The following is an 18,839-nucleotide window of genomic DNA, read 5'->3' as shown; positions in this document are numbered from 1 at the left end:
TTTAGAGGGAGAAAAATATATGTGCATAAATTTTGTGAAATTGATGTTCACGTTTGACACACAATATATTTAAATGCTAAACCGGGAACAAGCTTTGTGAGATGCATCAAGACATTTAAACACAACAAAAATAATGCCAAATAAAGAAATAAAGAGAGTAATTGAGGAAAACACAGTTTTCAGTCGAGAATAACTTGAGTACTTCGGTTTAGTTTAATTTAGTTTCGAGATATAGACCCTTCGGCCCATCGAGTCCGCACCGACCAGCGATCCCCGCGCACTAACAATATCCCACACGGACTAGGGACAATTTAACATTTACCCAGCCAATTAACCTACAAACCCGTACGTCTTTAGAGAGCGGGAGGAAACCGAAGATCTCGGAGAAAACCCACGCAGATCACGGGGAGAACGTACAAACTCCGTACAGACGGCGCCTGTAGTCAGGATCGAACCTGGGTCTCCGGCGCTGCATTCGCTGTAAGGCAGCAACTCTACCGCTGCGCCACCGTGCCCCCCACAGCCACGATTGAATGACGCAATAGACTTGATGGCCCAAATAGCCTAATTCTGCTCCTAGAACTCATGAACCTATGACTTAAAACAAAACAATGTCACTTTATGCATAAAACATAGAAACAGAAACATAGAAAATAGGTGCAGGAGTAGGCCATTCGGCCCTTCGAGCCAGCACCGCCATTCAACACGATCATGGCTGATCATCCACAATCAGTACCCCGTTCCTGCTTTCTCCCCATATCCCTTGATTCCCTTAGCCCTAAGAGCTAAATCTAACTCTCTCTTGAAAACATCCAGTGAATTGAAAATGTTTGGCCTTTTATGAAATCGATAGCATTCTTTAAATGATATTGGCCAGGATGAGACGATGACAGTAGTAATAAAATACAGAGTTCTAAATGAAAACTGCAGGCCCACACCCTACAAATGGAAATGGGTTCTGGAATACATAAATCTTCAACACACAAGGAGGTCAATAAAATGGAGGTTCTGAAAGAAACTTCAATGAATTAAGCATTCGCAAATACTTGATCCAGATGGGAGAAACAATAAAATCTTAATTGAAAAATTTAATGAGATAGAAACATGGCTTGAGTTTATAAGATATACAATATGCTTCCTGTAAGCAACCTCATCTGGATTGGGAGTTTCGTTTTTTAGTTTGGTTTACAGATACAGCACGGAAACAGGCCCTTCGGCCCACCGAGTCCACACCGACCAGCGATCCCCGCACACTAACACTGTCCTACACACACTAGGGACAATTTTTACAATTATACCAAGCCAATTAACCGACAAACTTGTACGTCTTTAAGTGTGGGAGGAAACCGGAGATCCCGGAGAAAACCCACGCAGGTCACGGGGAGAACGTACAAACTCCGTACAGACGGCGCCCATAGTCAGGATCGAACCGGGGTCTCTGGTGCTGTGAGGCAGCGACTCTACCCGCTGTGCCACCGTGCAGAGTTAGGGTGGAAACGCATTCAAAGCAACAAAAAAGGGGCTTCAGGTCTTTACAGCGTAACTTTCAGATTCCTTTCTCTGATAGGGCACGTTCAACATAAGAATCAATGAGCCACAGGTTCATTTGCCCAGCGGTAGAGTTGCTGCCTCACAGCGCCAGAGACACCGGTTCGATCCTAACTATACATGTGCTGTCTGTACGGAGTTTGTACGTTCTCACCGTGACCACGTGGGTTTTCACCGGGCGCTCTGGTTTCCTCCCACACTCCAAAGACGTGCAGGTTTGTAGGCTAATTGACTTTGGTTTAATTGTAAATTGTCGCTAGTGTGTAGGACAGTGTTAATGTCCTGCACGGACTGCACGGACTCGGTGGGCCGAACGGCCTGTTTCTGCGCTGCATCTCCAAAGTCTAAAATCTAATGTCTAAACTATTCTGACTCCAGACAGAAAATTTACCACATTTTTCAGTCAGAGAGTTGTGAATCTGTGGAATTCACTGCCTCAGAAGGCAGTGGAGGCCAATTCTCTGAATGCATTCAAGAGAGAGCTAGATAGAGCTCTTAAGGATAGCGGAGTCAGGGGATATGGGGAGAAGGCAGGAATGGGGTACTGATTGAGAATGATAAGCCATGATCACATTGAATGGCGGTGCTGGCTCGAAGGGCTGAATGGCCTCCTCCTGCACCCATTGTCTATTGTCTATTGTCTGAAATTAGGGGGGGAAGGATATAATGGGGACCTGATGGCTAACTTTGTACGGAGTTTGTACGTTCTTCCTTTGACCATATGTGGGTTTTCTCTGGTGTTACCCTAGCTTATGGAAGGGCCGTTCAGAAGCCTGATAACAGAAGGGAAGAAGCTGTTTCTGAGTCTGGTGGTGCGCGCTTTCAAGCTTCTGTACCTTCTGCCGGACGGGAGCGGGGAGAAGAAGGAATGACCGGGGTGGGACAAGTCTTTGATTACGTTGGTTGCTTTCCTGAGGCAGCATGAAGTGTAGATGGAGTCAATGGTGGGGAGTGTGGTGTGTGTGATGGACTGGGCTACATCTACAATGGTGGGGAGTGTTGGTCTGTGCGATGGACTGGGCTATATATACAACTCTCTGCAATTTCTTACGGTCTTGGACAGAGCTGTTCCCAAACCAAGCTGTGATACAACCCGAAAGTATGCTTTCTACTGTACATCTGTAGATGTCGGTAAGTGTCACTGGAGACATGGTGAATTTCTTCACTCCTCAGGAAGTCGAGGCCTTGGTGTGCCTTCGTGGCTGTCGATAACAGATGTTATATTTTTTTATTGTCAAATAACAAGTTCTCTTTCTAAGTAGAAGGGCCTGCAGAAGGGCCCCAACCCAAAACCAGCAAAGAGTGGATGTAGAAAGGATGTTTCCACTAGTGGGAGAGTCTAGGACCAAAGGCCACAGCCTTACAATGATAGGGCATAAGTTTAGAAAGGAGATAAAAAGGAATTTGTTTAGTCCGAGGGCGGTGAATCTGTGGAATTCATTGCCACAGACGGCTGTGGAGGCCAAGCAAAAAGATATTTTTAATGCAGAGATAGATAGATTCTTAATTAGTACGGGTGTCAGGGGTTATGGGGAGAAGGCAGGAGAATGGGGTTGTGAGGGAGAGATAGATCAGCCATGATTGAATGGTGGAGTAGACTCGATGGGCCGAATGGCCAAATTCTGCTCCGAGAACTTATGAACTTAAGAAATTATAAAACGTCACCTATCCATGTTCTGCAGAGATGCTGCTTGACCCACTGAGTTACTCCAGCACTCTGTGAAACGTTACCTATCCATGTTCTCCAGAGATGCTGCCTGACCCACTGAGTTACTCCAGAACTCTGTGAAACGTCACCTATCCGCGTTCTCCAGAGATGTTGCCTGACCCGCTGAGTTACTCCAGCACTTTATGTCCTTTTCTCTTTTTATGCCTTGGTTTTGATGTCTGGTTACTTAACCCAGAGAAATCGGGGGTAGAATTTTTAGGGAAATTCTATCAATCTCCCAACATTGTTGGAGAGTCCAGATAAACATCTAATAGACCACACATGTCTCCGGGATTTTCACTTATGCTACATGAAAACAACCATGCAAGAAAATATCTTCAGTGTGTCATTAGAAGCTAATGGGTGATTTCCCACATATTCACTGGGATTTGTTGAAGGGCGGCACGGTGGCGCAGCGGTAGAGTTGCTGCCTTACCGCGCCAGAGACCCGGGTTCGATCCCGACCACGGGTGCTGTCTGTACGGAGTTTGTACGTTCTCCCCGTGACCTGCGTGGGTTTTCTCCGAGATTTCGGTTTCCTCCCACACTCCAAAGATGTACAGACTTGTAGGTTAAGAAAATAACTGCAGATGCTGGTACAAATCGAAGGTATTTATTCACAAAATGCTGGAGTAACTCAGCAGGTCAGGCAGCATCTCGGGAGAGAAGGAATGGGTGATGTTTCGGGTTGAGACCCTTCTCCAGACTTGTAGGTTAAGTGGCTTGGTAAATGTTTTTAAAAAATTGTCCCTCGTGGGTTTAGAACAGTGTTAATGTGCATAATAAGCACATGTGCTGATAAGTGTGAGGTGCTGCATTTTGGTAGGACAAATCAAAATAGGACGTACAGGGTAAATGGTAGGGAATTGAGGAATGCAGTGGAACAGAGGGATCTGGGAATAACTGTGCATTGTTCCCTGAAGGTGGAATCTCATGTGGATAGGGTGGTGAAGAAGGCGTTTGGTATGCTTGCCTTTATAAATCAGAGCATCGAGTATAGAAGTTGGGATGTAATGTTAAAATTGCACAGGGCATTGGTGAGGCCGAATCTGTAGTATGGTGTGCAGTTCTGGTCGCCAAATTATAGGAAGGATGTCGACAAAATGGAGAGGGTACAGAGGAGATTTACTAGAATGTTGCCTGGGTTTCAGCACTTAAGCTACAGAGAGAGGTTGAACAGGTTGGGTCTTTATTCTTTGGAGCGTAGAAGGTTGAGGGGGGACTTGATAGAGGTTTTTTAAATTTTGAGAGGGACGGACAGAGTTGACGTGGGTAGGCTTTTCCCTTTGAGAGTGGGGAAGATTCCAACAAGGGGACATAGCTTTAGAATTGAGGGACAAAAGTTTAGGGGTAACATGAGGGGTAATTTCTTTATTCAGTGGGTGGTGGCTGTATGGAATGGGCTTCCGGTGGAAGTGGTGGAGGCAGGCTCGATTTTATTATTTAAGAGTAAATTGGATAGGTATATGGATAAGAGGGGATTAGAGGGTTATGGTCTGAGTGCAGGTAGATGAGACTAGGTCAGGGAGAGTGGTCGGCGTGGACTGGTAGGGCCGAACGGGCCTGTTTCCGTGCTGTAGTTGTTATATGGTTATATGGTTATAATGTACATTTTCCTTAATATTTGTAAGATAGTGTTAATGTGCAGGGATCGCTGGTCGGCGCGGACTCGATGGGCCGAAGGGCCTGTTTCTGCGCTGTATCTCTAAACTAAACTAAACTAAAAATATATAGGACAAACTGCAATATATTCAGCAGGTTGTCAGAAGCTAACAAGTACTGATTGAGAATGGTCAGCCATGATCACATTGAATGACGGTGCTGGCTCGAAGGGCCGAATGGCCTCTCCTCCTGCACCTATTGTCTATTGTCTATTGTCTAATCATTCCCCACACATTCACTGGGATTTGTTGAAGAATTGACCAAGTGATAACCATTTTATTTGTTTGCCTGTTTATATTTTATTTCGAACATGTAAAAACATAAAAACCACGCAGTGAATATGTTCATCATTTTCAGAGAGCATCTGGTAAATTTTCAGGCTTGGGGGATTTTTTTTAACGTAGAGTGAGATGCGTGGAATTAGAAGTAAATGAACTCATTGCCTTGACTTGGCAATGGGAAGTCCCAAGTGATGACAAATGAGAAAAGGTTTGCCTTGGGGGAAGTGATAAATGGAGGTTTGTACCATGCCTGTTTCAGTCATTCATCGATGACTGTGCAGAGGTGCAGAGGGATACAAGATGAAAACAGACACGTTGGCCCACTCGGTCCAATGTGTGGGCGATGTGACTTGTGATATTTCTCTGTGTGCATTGAGTTTCATTGTGTCTCAGTACGAATCACAATGATTATGGTTCATTTTAGAGGTACAGGACGGAAACAGGCCCTTCGGCCCACCGAGTCCGCGCCGACCAGCGATCCCCGCACACTGACACCATCCTACACGCACTAGGGACAAATTTACAATTAGACCAAGCCAATTAACCTACAAACCTGCACGTCTTTGGAGTGTGGGAGGAAACTGGAGGTCCAGGAGAAAATCCACGCAGGTCACGGGGAGAACGTACAAACTCCGTACAGACAGGATTGAACCCGGGTCTCTGGTGCTGTAAGGCCTTCATAGCGAGAGGAATTGAGTTTTGGAGCAAAGAGGCCCTACTGCAGTTGTACAGGGCTCTGGTGACACCACACCTGGAGTGTTGTGTGCAGTTTTGGTCGCCTAATTTGAGGGAGGACTTTCCAGCGATCGAGAGAGTGCAGCGTAGGTTCATATGATGAAAGAATAGGTCGACTGGGCTTGTATTCACTGGAATTTAGAAGGATGAGAGGGGATCTTATGGAAACATGTAAAATTCTTAAGGGATTGGACAGGCTAGATGCAGGAAACATGTTGGGGGAGTCCAGAACCAGGGGTCAGACACAGTTTAAGAATAAGCGGTAGGCCACTTAGGACTGAGATGAGGAAAAAATTCAAGAAGGGTCTCGACCCGAAACGTCACCCATTCCTTCTCTCCAGAGATGCTGCCTGTCCCGCTGAGTTACTCCAGCATTTTGTGCCTCCAGTGCCATAGTGAGTCCCACCGGAAATTGGAGGAACAGCACCTCATATTTCGCCTGGGCAGCTTGCAGCCCAGCGGTATGAACATTGACTTCTCCAACTTTAGATAGCTCCTCTGTCCCTCTCTTCCCCTCCCCCTTCCCAGATCTCCCTCTATCTTCCTGTCTCCACCTATATCCTTCCTTTGTCCCGCCCCCCTGACACCAGTCTGAAGAAGGGTCTCGACCCGAAACGTCGCCCATTCTTTCTCTCCCGAGATGCTGCCTGACCCGCTGAGTTACTCCAGCATTTTGTGAATAAATACCTTCGATTTGTACCAGCATCTGCAGTTATTTTCTTACACTAAAGATAGTCTGAGCGTCACCAGTGAGGTAGATAGTAGTTCAGGACCACTCTCAGGTTGTGTCAGGATGATGTTTATAAGTTAATTATGAGTAGCTATTTATGAGTAAGTCTTTGAGGGTTTTTTAAAAAATTGTACAGTAATCCTTGAAGATTCTCTTTGAAAAGTTTCAAATTAAATGACATTTTATTTTTACTGGAACTGAATACCGCAATCTGAAAATATATGAAAGGATTATAATAAAAAAATCCAGGCAAACCTTTGGGAAATCCCAGGAGCAGATGTGAGAAAACTTAAGATGTTACAACAATCCAAAACCATTCCGCTCAATGCAGCTAGGACGTTTGAAATATCTGAACCATGTTAGAAACATAGAAACATAGAAAATAGGTGCAGGAGTAGGCCATTCGGCCCTTCGAGCCTGCACCGCCATTCAATATGATCATGGCTGATCATCCAACTCAGTATCCTGTACCTGCCTTCTCTCCATACCCCCTGATCCCTTTAGCCACAAGGGCCACATCTAACTCCCTCTTAAATATAGCCAATGAACTGGCCTCAACTACCTTCTGTGGCAGAGATTTCCACAGATTCACCACTCTCTGTGTGAAAAAAAACTTTCTCATCTCGGTCCTAAAAGACTTCCCCCTTATCCTTAAACTGTGACCCCTTGTTCTGGACTTCCCCAACATCGGGAACAATCTTCCTGCATCTAGCCTGTCCAAGCCCTTAAGAATTTTGTAAGTTTCTATAAGATCCCCCCTCAATCTTTTATGTTCCCGTCTTCAGTCCTTGCTCAGGTTTTCCGTGTGGAATACACCGAGACAACGCTGTTTCCATCCGTCCTGTGCTTGCCTTTGACCGTCAGGCATTAAGTGCAAGTCTGCAGAAGGGTCCCAACCCGAAACGTCACCCATCCTTTTCCTTGAAGGGAGACACAAAATGCTGGAGTTACTCAGTGGGTCAGGCAGCGTCTGGGGAGAGAAGGGATGGGTGACGTTGTCTCTGTCTCACCAAAATTTGTATTTACTGGGTGACATTTTTTCATCCAGAGAGTGGCGAATCTGTGGAATCCTCTGCCACAGAAGGCAGTGGAGACCAATTCACTGAAGAAGGGTCTCGACCTGAAACGTCACCCATTCCTTCTCTCCTGAGATGCTGCCTGTCCCGCTGAGTAACTCCAGCATTTTGTGTCCACCTTCGATTTAAACCAGCATCTGCAGGGGGTTTTTTCCGACCATCCTTTTCCTCCACCTGCTGTTCCTTCCTACATATTTAGTCCGCTCCACTGCGAAATCTCCTCAAGGTGGGCCTACTTTGACGAAGTTCTCCTCCTCTCGCTGGTGAGAGTTCAGCAACATCCTCTCTCACTGCTCTCCCTCCTAGGATTCGCATCTTTCATTCGTGTGTCCCATATCTATCTACATCACCGTCTGCACCTCTCGATTCCCTCTCCCTTGACTCAGTCTGAAGAAGGGTCTCGACCCGAAACATCACCCATTCCTTGTCTCCCGAGATGCCGCCTGACCCGCTGAGATACAGTCACAGTTTAGTTTATTGTCACGCGTACCGAGGTACAGTGAAAGGCTTTTGTTGCGTGCTAACCAGTCAGCGGAAAGACAATACACGATTACAATCGAGCCACTTGCAGTGCACAGGTACACGATGAAGATGTAAGAGTGTGGAGCGATTATGATATGTGATTGTTGAGCTGTTTCTGTGGCCTGGGTTGGGCATCTTCATATCCACTCTAAACCTCTTACTTCTCAACTTAAGGCTATTCCCTCTGGTCTAGGTGACCCTGTGATTGGGATATATTCTGACTATCTACCCTGTCTGTCTCACCAAATTTTGTATATCACTTTCAGGTACCTCCTCAATCTCTACAGCTCCGACAAGCATAGTCTACACAGTCTGTCCTTATAACGTGTGGCACGGTGGCGCAGCGGTAGAGTTGCCGCCTCACAGCGCCAGAGACCCGGGATCGATCCTGACTACGGGCGCCGTCTGTACGGAGTTTGTACGTTCTCCCCGTGACCTGCGTGGGTTTTCTCCGGGTGCTCCGGTTTCATCCAACACTCCAAAGACCTACAGGTATCTTATCGAAACGTATAAGATTATTAAGGGGTTGGACACGTTAGAGGCAGGAAGCATGTTCCCAATGTTGGGGGAGTCCAGAACCAGGGGCCACAGTTTAAGAATAAGGGGTAGGCCATTTAGAACAGAGATGAGGAAAAACTGTTTCAGTCAGAGAGTTGTAAATCTGTGGAATTCTCTACCTCAGAAGGCAGTGGAGGCCAATTCTCTGCATTCAATAGAGAGCTAGATAGAGCTCTTAAGGATAGCGGAGTCAGGGGGTATGGGGAGAAGGCAGGAACAGGGTACTGATTGAGAATGATCAGCCATGATCACATTGAATGGCGGTGCTGGCTCGAAGGGCCAAATGGCCTCCTCCTGCACCTATTGTCTATTGTCTATTGTCTATTGTATGTAGGTTAATTGGCTTCGGTACAGATTGTAAATTGTCACAGGGAGAACATGCAAACTCCACACAGACAGCACTCGAGGTTAGGATCAAAGCTGAGCCTCTGGCACTGTGAGGCAGCAGCTCTACCACTGGTCACAAACACCCCTCTTGTGGACGACATCTATTTATTTAAAATCAAAAGAATTCACAATTTGAACTGAAAAATGACCGATGCCTTAATTCTAGCCAGTATCTTCTGGGTCTCGACCCAATACGTCACCCATTCCTTCTCTCCAGAGATGCTGCCTGTCCCACTGAGTTACTCCAACATTGAGTATCTACCTTGAGCTCAATTCAACCAGGGCTAAAATTCTATGGAGATTATTTGCTGTGTAACGTGCACTAGTCAATAGGTGGCGGTAACCACCCAAGACAGGACGTGAATACAGGATCAATCGACTCTTTTAAAAACTTAGCACCAACAGGGGAAACAAATATTATCCTCAGAAGTGAATTGGTGGTATTAATTGTTCTGCAATTACAATTCAAATGGGAGTTATTTCAACGCGATTAATTGCTGGAGTGGGTTAGTTTTTGCCCTCGATGTATTTATTTGATAGTTAGTATTTATTTCATGGGGTGGTTAACATTAGGGAGTCCACGAACTTTACCGGGACAACTCTGTGATTTCATCTCGATAGTTACTGAGAATCCACTAGGGAGTGACACATATATTGCACAGGCACTTTCCGCAGGTCTAATCGAAGGAGATTTGGACTCCTCGCCCGCAGTTTGGAAACAGTTCCGATCAATAAATTAGATTGACTTATTTTTTTTACTTCTAAATATTGACATATTGACAATTGGCGCGTCGTCAATTGTTTATTGGGAGTGTGTGTTGGTGTGTGTGTGTGTGTGTGTGTGTGTGTTGGTGTGTGTGTGTGTGTGTGTGTGTTGGCGTGTGTTGGTGTGTGTGTGTGTGTGTGTGTGTTGGTGTGTGTGTGTGTGTGTGTGTGTGTGTGTGTGTGTGTTGGTGTGTGTGTGTGTGTGTGTTGGTGTGTGTGTGTGTGTGTGTGTGTGTTGGTGTGTGTGTTGGTGTGTGTGTGTGTGTGTGTTGGCGTGTGTTGGTGTGTGTGTGTGTGTGTGTGTGTGTGTGTGAGAGAGAGAGAGAGAGAGAGAGAGAGAGAGAGAGATACTACTAATGGGAATTTAGATGAGCTGTATTTCATGTGCCTTGCTAGGTGTAAATACGTTTTATGTACATTAGCAATTAAGCAAAACAATAATACTTCAGCAACCAGTCTGAAGAAGGGGCTCGACCCGAAACGTCACCCATTGCTTCTCTCCAGAGATGCTGCCTGTCCCGCTGAGTTACTCCAGCACTCTGTGAAACGCCACCTATCCATGTTCTCCACAGATGCTGCCTGTCCCGCTGAGTTACTCCAGCGTTTTGTGTCTACCTTCCATTTTTACCAGCATCTGCAGTTTTCCTCCCACACAAACTGCAGGTGCTGAGATGTTGGGCAAAAAAAAAACCCTCACAAAGTACTAGAGGAACTCAGAGGGTCAGGCAGCATCTGTGGAGAACATGGATAGGGACCCTTCTTCAGACCCGAAACGTCACCTATCCATGTTCTCCAGAGGTGCTGCCTGACCCACTGAGTTACTCCAGCACTCTGTGAAACGTCACCTATCCATGTTCTCCACAGATGCTGCCTGACCCGCTGAGTTACTCCAGCACTCTGTGAAACGCCACCTATCCATGTTCTCCACAGATGCTGCCTGACCCGCTGAGTTACTCCAGTACGTTTGTGTCTATTTTTCTGTTTAAGTGAGATTGTTTTTGAACTTCTTCACGGAAAAAAACCCCATCGCAAATCTTCCCTTTCATAAATTTGAGGCCACCGAACAAATAACTAAGACGCTCCCTAAGGCTGGGAAATGCAACCAAATACCCCATTTGGTGCGTTATTCCCATCAAGCTCGGGTGGATTTGATTGAAATGATCTCGCGTCGCGAACATTGGGTAGATCTGAACATGTCGATGTGGGTATTTCGCTTGTAGGTGGGAGTGGGATGTGTTGGCTCGTTCAAGAGTCAAGAGTGTTTTATTGTCATATGTTCCTGAACGGAACAATGAGAATTCATACATGCAGCAGCACAACAGAATATATAAACGTAAGACAGACACAAAAAAGCTGGAGTAACTCAACGGGTCAGGCAGCATCTGTGGAGAGAAGGAATGGGTAACGCTTCTTCAGAAGAAGGGTCTCGACCCGAAACATCGCCTATTCCTTTTCTCCAGAGATGCTGCCTGACCCGCTGAGTTAGACAATAGACAATAGGTGCAGGAGGAGGCCATTCGGCCCTTCGAGCCAGCACCACCATTCAATGTGATCATGGCTGATCATTCTCAATCAGTACCCCGTTCCTGCCTTCTCCCCATACCCCCTGACTCCACTATCCTTAAGAGCTCTATCTAGCTCTCTCTTGAATGCATTCAGAGAATTGGCCTCCACTGCCTTCTGAGGCAGAGAATTCCACAGATTCACAACTCTCTGACTGAAAACGTTTTTCCTCATCTCCGTTCTAAATGGCCTACCCCTTATTCTTAAACTGTGGCCCCTTGATACTCCAGCACTCTGTGAAACGTCACCTATCCATGTTCTTCAGAGATGCTGCCTGACCCGCTGAGTTACTCCAGCACTCTGTGTCTTTCTTCGGTATAAACCGACATCTGCAGTTCCTTCCGACACCTGTAAACATGGTATTCTGTAAACACCGTAATGCCCTTTTTGTTAACTTTTAGTTTCAGGTTTTTCGTGTCCCTTGTTGTGTGTCGTGACTGTCGACAGACCAATTCCCCTCCGGGGATGAATAAAGTTTATCGTATCGTAGACAATCGTATCGTAAACACCCCCCCCCCAAGAATTCACGATACGATACGGTAGAACTTTATTTATCCCGGGAGGAAAAATGATCTGCCAACGGTCATAACACACAAGATACATGAAACATGAAATTAAAGTGACCAGTGGAAAGGATTGGGGATCTACAAAGATTGGGGTGGGGTGGAGGGGGGTCAGTCTCAGTCTACCCCTTGTATATATATGTTAAAAAATCCAGACAAATAAATGATCAATTATGGTATAAAGTTAAAACCAATGTCCCCAAGTCTATTGACGTTCAGAGCTTATTTGAGGTTGTGGTGTTTAATAGCCTGATGGCCGAAGGGAAGACGCTGTTCCTGAACCTGGAGGTCACGGTTTTCAGGCTCCTGTACCTTCTTCCCGATGGAAGGGGTGAGATGAGTGTGTGGCCAGGGTGGTGTGGGTCAGTGAGAGTGTGGCCAGGGTGGTGTGGGTCAGTGAGAGTGTGGCCAGGGTGGTGTGGGTCAGTGAGAGTGTGGCCAGGGTGGGGTGGGTCAGTGAGAGTGTGGCCAGGGTGGTGTGGGTCAGTGAGAGTGTGGCCAGGGTGGTGTGGGTCAGTGAGAGTGTGGCCAGGGTGGTGTGGGTCAGTGAGAGTGTGGCCAGGGTGGTGTGGGTCAGTGAGAGTGTGGCCAGGGTGGTGTGGGTCAGTGAGAGTGTGGCCAGGGTGGTGTGGGTCAGTGAGAGTGTGGCCAGGTTGATGTGGGTCTCTGATGATGCTGTCTGCCTTTATGAGGCAGCGACTCCTGTAGATCCCTTCGATGGTGGGGAGGTCAGTGTGTGATGGACCTTCCATGGTGGGGAGGTCAGTGTGTGATGGACCTTCCATGGTGGGGAGGTCAGTACGCGTGATGGAACTGAGGAACCGATTCATTCATTGCACCTTGGACCAGCTTAGCTGAAAACCTCGCAGGTTCCACGTGGACCTTATGGGATGAGAGATGACTTTTCCATTACACCGTGACGCGGATGCACATTCACAACAGGTCAGCCATCAGCTCCCAAACTAGAACGTCACACGTGTAGACACGAGATGCCGGAGTAACAGCAGGTCAGGCAGCATCTCTGGAGAGAAGGAATGGGCGGCGTTTCGGGTCGAGACACTGAGAGTCAGGGGAGAGGGAGAGACCCAGAGATATGGAAGGATAAGGTGTGAAGACGACAGATCAAAGGGACCGAGGATCAAGGAAAATGTAGAATGGATCATTGTTTGCTTGGGGGTAAGGTGACAATCCTTCTCTCGCCGCTGAGTTACTCCAGCATTTTGTGTACATCTTCAGTGGCGACTAGCACCTGCAGTTCCTCCCAACACAAGCTCACAGGTGCAATTGGGAAACTTAGACGTTGAAGGGAAGCCCCCATTTGGAAAATGCAAGGGGGGTGGGATGGGGGGAAATGGATTGATCTTCGGCCAACAGAATGCAGTTTGGTCGAGGGATGGAGGCGAGGAAGGAGCGGCAAGATTTCGACAGTCAGCAGTTAACCTTCATTGTGAAACTTGGTGGGTGGGTGGGTGGGTGAGGTTTGGCGGCCGTGTCGGTCGTATGAATGCGCAGTAGCGTTGAAGGAAGCACAGAGAGAGAGAGAGAGAGAGACAGAGAGAGAAAGAGAGAAATACTACAAAGAGAAAAAAACGCCATTTCCAACACCCAAATTCATTGTGTTCTGGAGTGGAGATAAATTGCAGAAAAAATACGGCCCCAAAACACGACACACATTGCAAGGGGAGGAAAAACGCAGGCACATCTGAAACGTCCTTTGCACATTTCAGTGTAATAACCGGCGAAATAAAAGGGGGGAAATATATATATATATATATATATATTAATATATATACACGTATTGCAAAATTTTCACATCTGCACTGAAAAATCCAGCTTCAAGTTCCTCCACAATGTGTCAGTTTCGCCAATCGACGACTTCAAACGGCACGATTTGCTTTCTAAGTGCAACTAATTCGCCAGGCAGTAGTTCAGGGGGGTTTATGAGAATGCATCTTCGCTCTTTTTATCGCCGCCACTGCAACTTTAGGCTGGGTTTTTGTTTCCCTCCCCCCTCTCTCTCTCTCTCACACACACACACACACAAAATCTCTCAGCGAAACATTGCAGTTGAAACGATTTTTGGGGTGGGTGGGGGATATATATATATATATATATATATATATAATGGCCTCGGATAATGATGTCAAATCAGACACCAAGAAAATATATACATATATATATATATATAAAAGGACATTGTGGTGTTGATTGTATCTTGCTCGTCCTTCTGCAGGGGAAGGGAAAAGGGGGAAAGTTGGGCGTGGGTAAACAGCGAAGGAAAATGCACGCGTTATTGGCCAAGGGGGTAAGTCTTGTTAAGAAGGAGGAAAAAACATTTTTTTGGTAACTGCTGCAAAAGGTCAAAAGGAGTTGGCAACAAGATAATTGGGAACGCATGCGCGGGGAGAGGATGCCATATTGGAAGGAGGTTTGGCTTTTTTTTTCCTTTAAAAAAAAAAAAATCAGCAGCTAAAACTGGGCCATGTAAACGAGAAAGATTTCGGTGCGTGTGTGTGTGTGTGGTTGCACTTATAACTTGAACGCCGGTAAGTTGGGGGTTTGATTTCCTTTTTAGTTGTCCCCTCGGCCTTACGACTTGTGCACAAGTCTCTCTGTGTGTGTCAATTTCCACTGCGTTTATATGTCGCTGAGTAATCTTTTTTTTCTCTCGCTACACACACACACACACACAGCCGGGTTTTTAAAACAAAAAAATGACGCTCAAAGCAAGTTGCGTGAAGTGTTGTCTCTCCCCAACCCCCCCCCCTTTTTCTTCGGAGTACATTTATTAGCTCAGTTGTACCGGGGTTTATTTACCTGAATGAAAAAAAGAGAGAGAGAGAGAGAGAGAGACGCTTAAAAATTCACCACCTTATTCAAATGCAGTCATTTCCTGAAATGCATGCGTTTACTTATTGTAGTTCCTCCCCCCTAATATTTTAAATATATATATATATATATATATATGTGTGTGTATGCCATTATTATTTTTTCTTCATCAAGACTGATAATCTTTGCTTCTGACATGCTTTCGGTTTTGCAAGCCCCAATGTGACCAGGCATGCCTCGATAGTTTTAATTGTATCTCTGATGTTGCGGGGAAATATATATTTTTCTCTCTCTCTCTTCTTGTGCAAATTAAGTCTTGTACTAGCTGTGGGTTTTGGCAGTGTATTTCCTCTCTCTCTCTCTCTCTCTCTCTGTAGGTTACGTAACTGCCTGTATCAATATTGGAACAACCTTGCCCATTTCAACATGGCGGGGAAAGGTGTTTTTTTTTTTTTTTTGAAAGTGGGAAAAAATTCTGTGGGCTTTTTTGTTTTCACGGGAAAAAACGCAACCGCTTTCACGTCCGACTTTTGCCCAGCGACGTTGGGTGCGTGGAGGGATCTTTTAGTGAACTAGATGATAATTTCAAGCGTCGGTATTTCGGTGAAGTTTTTTCTCCCCCGAAACCTTTTTCCCTTTGACTGAAGAACTATTTTGGCAGAGCACCAAGCTGGGTCTCTGTGCTTAAGGGGAGGGAGGGAGGGAGGGAGGAGATTGTAATGAAATCAAAATGAAATACCTTGGAAATATTGACGTTGTGCCATTTGCCCTGAAAAAAAAAATCCGCCCTGAAGTTGGCATCGGAAAGTCAGACAAGCCTATTATATATATATATATATGTAGGGGATTAATGATGATGCATATCATATCGTGTATTGCATTGCTAATTACGGTCTATTTCCATCTAGACCACTTGTTGGCGTTCTAGATTGCATCTTGTGTCTGATCTATGTAGCAGAATACAATAGCGACCGGAGAGATTGCAATGGGGATTTTTTTAAATATAAATAAGGCTGAATAGTTTAACATCTACTTTTATACTGCAGTGGGAATATTCAACAGAGAAGTTTCAGACTTTTTTTTTTTTTAATACTTCCTGATTATCATTGTGTGTGTGTGTGTGTGTGTGTGTGTGTGTGTGTGTGTGTGTGTCAGAAGCATTATATTCGTATCATCGCCCAAAATTCAGGTAAGATCTTGGAAGGATTTTTGCTCTCAACTTAGAATATTTTTTTTTAGTCTCTCCACATTAGAGAGGGGGAAAAAATGTATTTAAAATTAAAAAAATAATGGAGAATGTCGGATTTTTGGGGGAAAAGCTGGTCAATTGAAATCCACGTTATTTTTTTTGTTTTGCATGGTTTCTCAATCTATTTGAGGGTGGGATTGGCAGGCGGGGGCTTCCTTGGGTGAGGGGGGAAAACAGCATCAGGGGGAGATGCATTTTTTTAGCGTTGGAAATCAATATGCCGATATATTCTGTAGGGCGCGCATGGCAAGGATGGATCTGCAGATAATCAGATACAGGGTGGGTGGTGTGTGTGTGTGTTGTGTGTGTGCATTTGCCACTGCACGCTGCAATTGTTAATGATCTTCGCTCCAAAAGGCACACAATTGCAAATCAAGATTTCACCCTTGCCCCCTTTTTCTAATATGAAAAGCGGGCTGGGTTTTTTTTTCGCAGCAAACAGTCCTCGTGGTTTGACGCCATGCGCATGTTGCTAGCTGGAAGATGTGTGGCTCATACCGCCCCCAACCCATCTGGGTCCTAAAGACCGCGAGTTGCCTCACTCAATCTTAACATTGAGCAACATTTCAGGAATTATGTTTGCATCAGGCAAACAACAACAAAAAAACCCCCACAATCAAAATGACGAGTGCATTTGGGGGTCGCCCGACGACCACTAATGTTTCCCCTCGCCCGAGTTTATTCGCTGCGCCCCTTATTTCGTGTTTCTGGCTGATTTAGTTGAACTGTTTGTAAGGAAATAACTGCAGATGCTGGAATGGGGGGATCACACGGATGTAATGCTGAAGATTTATAAGGCACTGGTCAGACTGCATTTGGAGCATTGTGAGCAGTTTGGGGTTGAGAGGGAGAAGAGTAGGAAAATAACTACAGATGCTGGTACAAACTGAAGGTATTTATTCACAAAATGCTGTAGTAACTCAGCAGGTCAGGCAGCATCTCGGGAGAGAAGGAATGGGTGACGTTTCGGGTCGAGACCCTTCTTCAGTCTGAAGAAACGTCACCCATTCCTTCTCTCCTGAGATGCTGCCTGACCCGCTGAGTTACTCCAGCATTTTGTGAATAAATAGTTTAGCTGTTTAGTAAGTGTTTCTTTGTAAAATTTAAACACACACACACACACACACACACACACACAGAGTGCTGGAGTAACTCAGCGGGTCAGGCAGCATCTGTGAAGAACATGGACAGGTGACGTTTCACAGAGTGCTGGAGTAACTCAGCGGGTCAGGCAGCATCTCTGGAGAACGTGGACAAGCAACGATGTGGGTTGAGACACTTACTTCTTCAGACAGTGATGCCAGGGGTATTTGCGAAGATCACCGTTCCTTTGCAATAACAAGGAACTGCAGATGCTGGTTTATACCAAGGACAATAAAAATATAAACAAATGTGCAAACGTTTTATCAATCATTTGTTTTGCCAATAAAGTCATTATCAGTCTGAAGAAGGGTTCTGATCTATCCATGTTCTCCAGAGATGCTGCCTGACCCGCTGAGTTACTCCAGCACTTTGTGTCTTTTTTTCTTGTAAAGCAACACCTGCAGTTCCTTGTGTCTATATTTTCTGTATTGGTTAGCAGATGGGGACATTGTCGTTTTGAAATGCCGTGCATTGTGCCTGCCTGTATAATAATACTGTGCATTAAGTCGTTGTTCTGATTGCGACAATCAGTGGGTGGAGATGCTGCCTGTCCCGCTGAGTTACTCCAGCACTTTGTGCCTATCTTCGGTGTTTGAAGCGGCACCTGCAGTTCCTTCCCTGCACAATCAGGAGAGAGGGATCGCTGCCTTGATGGTCATGTTGTTTGTCAGGTGCGACAAGGCCGCTCAGTCAATGCACAAAGTGCTGGAGGAACTCGGGCAGAAGAGACTGGGGAGGGGTTGGATAGGTGGCCTTTTGGGTCGGGACCCTTCTTCAGACTCTAGTTTGGTCGCTGTGTCCCCACTGACCCATTGCAAAGATCCCCTGTGTAAACCTGGTATTTTTGCAGCGAGGAGCGTTTGCAAATAATTCGATCGAGACGCAGAAGTGGCGGAGGAACTCAGCGGGTCGGGCAGCATCTGTGGGGAGAATTGCACACACAGGACCTCTCGGGGTCGGGACCCTTCTTTATAGACCCACTCCTCTCCACAGATGCTGCCCGACCCGCTGTGTTCCTCCAGCACTTTGTGTTTTGCTCATGATTCCAGTATCTGCAGTTCATCGTGTCTGCATCTGAAACAAGTGGGTTTGGGTTGAATCCAACGTGGGCAGTTATCAAGTTCGCAGGAATCATCGACACCTGAAAGTTGCTCCAGTACTTTTGGAATAAATCCATTCACAATTAGTCTGGAGAAGGTTCCGACCTGAAACGTCACCTATCCATGTTCTCCACAGATGCTGCCTGACCCGCTGAGTTACTCCAGCACTCTGTGAAACGTCACCTATCCATGTTCTCCACAGATGCTGCCTGACCCGCTGAGTTACTCCAGCACTCTGTGTCCTATCTTTGCACCAACGCGATTGTCGCTTTAAGGAGTCACGTTTATAATTGAAGTGTAGGAACATCTCGCATATGTTTACACTTTTGGCCAAAGTGCATCTTTTGTAATGCAATTCTCCTTTAAACGCTGAGGACAGTAATTGTCCACAAAGGTCCTAAATAGCGTTTTGCATTCTTG

At 45.9% G+C, this 18,839-nt stretch overlaps 1 protein-coding gene across 3 annotated transcripts in view; it reads left to right on the top strand.

Moving 5' to 3' along the window:
* The first annotated feature begins 14,505 nt into the window (after window positions 1–14,505).
* The window catches only part of sfmbt2 (Scm like with four mbt domains 2), a 99,951-nt gene continuing 95,617 nt past the window's right edge, over window positions 14,506–18,839 (top strand). For 2 of the 3 annotated variants that reach the window (XM_078419484.1, XM_078419486.1), the window contains exon 1: window positions 14,506–14,644. The gene's annotated coding sequence lies outside the window, so the exon portion shown is untranslated. The remainder of the gene's footprint in view (window positions 14,645–18,839) is intronic. The other variant, XM_078419485.1, reaches the window with a different exon arrangement.

This window comes from Rhinoraja longicauda, chromosome 23 (assembly GCF_053455715.1).
Source record: "Rhinoraja longicauda isolate Sanriku21f chromosome 23, sRhiLon1.1, whole genome shotgun sequence".
Lineage (NCBI taxonomy): Eukaryota > Metazoa > Chordata > Chondrichthyes > Rajiformes > Arhynchobatidae > Rhinoraja > Rhinoraja longicauda.
This window is presented reverse-complemented; position numbering and strand designations above follow the sequence as displayed.